At 35.2% G+C, this 1,326-nt stretch overlaps 1 annotated feature.

Moving 5' to 3' along the window:
- Nucleotides 1-825: part of a mobile genetic element that runs on past the window's edge.
- Nucleotides 826-1,326: the final 501 nt, after the last annotated feature.

Consider the following 1,326-nt stretch of genomic DNA (forward strand, 5'->3'; position numbering starts at 1 on the left):
ATTAATATTTAATGTTAAAAGAGTTTCCAAAAGTGTTTTCCTGACTACATCAAATATTTTTTGATAATTTAATTTTAAATTTAACATTATTCTTTAAATATACAAATTCTGGTTTGATGTATTATAGGAGTGAGTAGAAGGTTAAAACATTATTTTTAATTTAAAGTAAAATTATAATTTTGATTCAATCATTTTTATGTAATTCTTTTTGTAGAGTATTCAATACTGGCAACTTCGTATTTTAGTTTGATTTCCCATGCTGTTGATTTCGCGCGTAAATTTAAACGCACTTTATTGCCTTTTTGGAAGAACGTTGCTTTGCTCTGGTCATATCTTGAGGCACGAAGTGCGGACACAAGCACTCAACAATTATTGCCTAATTAATTTTTCACACGACGCAAGATTAATACTCTAATGACAAATATTCTTATATAGTCATTTTTTAAATTTTTTTTTGACAATATGTACATAGATTTGGCTATTTCTAATCTATTTTCAAATAATAATAACGTTAAGGAAATACAAAACAAGAATTTTTCACATGGTGCCAATTGATCAAAAATAATATAGATTTAAAGTCAAAGAACGTCTAAGGTGAAGGGCATATTTTGTCAAATTTACAACGCATGACTATACGTGTGCACACATACAGTTGTCTGCTATCACTGTGTGCGTAGAAAAGAGCTGTTCGCTGTAGCGCTCTCCGCTCTATCGATCTCTAACAAAAATTCGAGAGAGCCTGGAGCCACCTCTAGAGCCACGGCGAAAAAATCGTGTTCCAAAAAATCGTATGGCGTAACGCATCTTGTTATTCTAGTGACTTTGTTGCAACGTTTGTTCTGCACATTAAGTTTTGATCGCCGAAGAAGACAGACATGCCTCGCTCCCGAATTAAACGCTTCAGAAAACGTTACGGCGACGCGGTAGACGCGTTACGCCGACGCGGTTCAGATCCGACAAATATTATATAGTTATAAATAATAGTATTAGTCCTAGTTAGTATTTTTTTCGTAATAAGTTTTTGACACTAACATGGACTGGTAACATTATCATATTGCGTGGTTTGCTTACATTTTACAATTGAAATTATTTTGCAAAAACATTGAACTGGAAGTCTGAGGAGCCATCGCAGGTAGGTGTTAGTTGTTTTTTGGCTGTGGTTTGTTGCGGCCGCTGGATGCGCGCCACTTGGAACATGTATATCCGGCTGACGTTGCAGGTAATTTGTTCGAGATAGTAGTATCCCGCGCCGCTATCTTAATCTTTTCACTATTAGAGGCAGTGGTTGGAATGGTTAATGAGGTCGTTTAAATGGACGCTCAAAAG

Source organism: Drosophila melanogaster, chromosome Y (assembly GCF_000001215.4).
Source record: "Drosophila melanogaster chromosome Y".
Taxonomy (NCBI): domain Eukaryota; kingdom Metazoa; phylum Arthropoda; class Insecta; order Diptera; family Drosophilidae; genus Drosophila; species Drosophila melanogaster.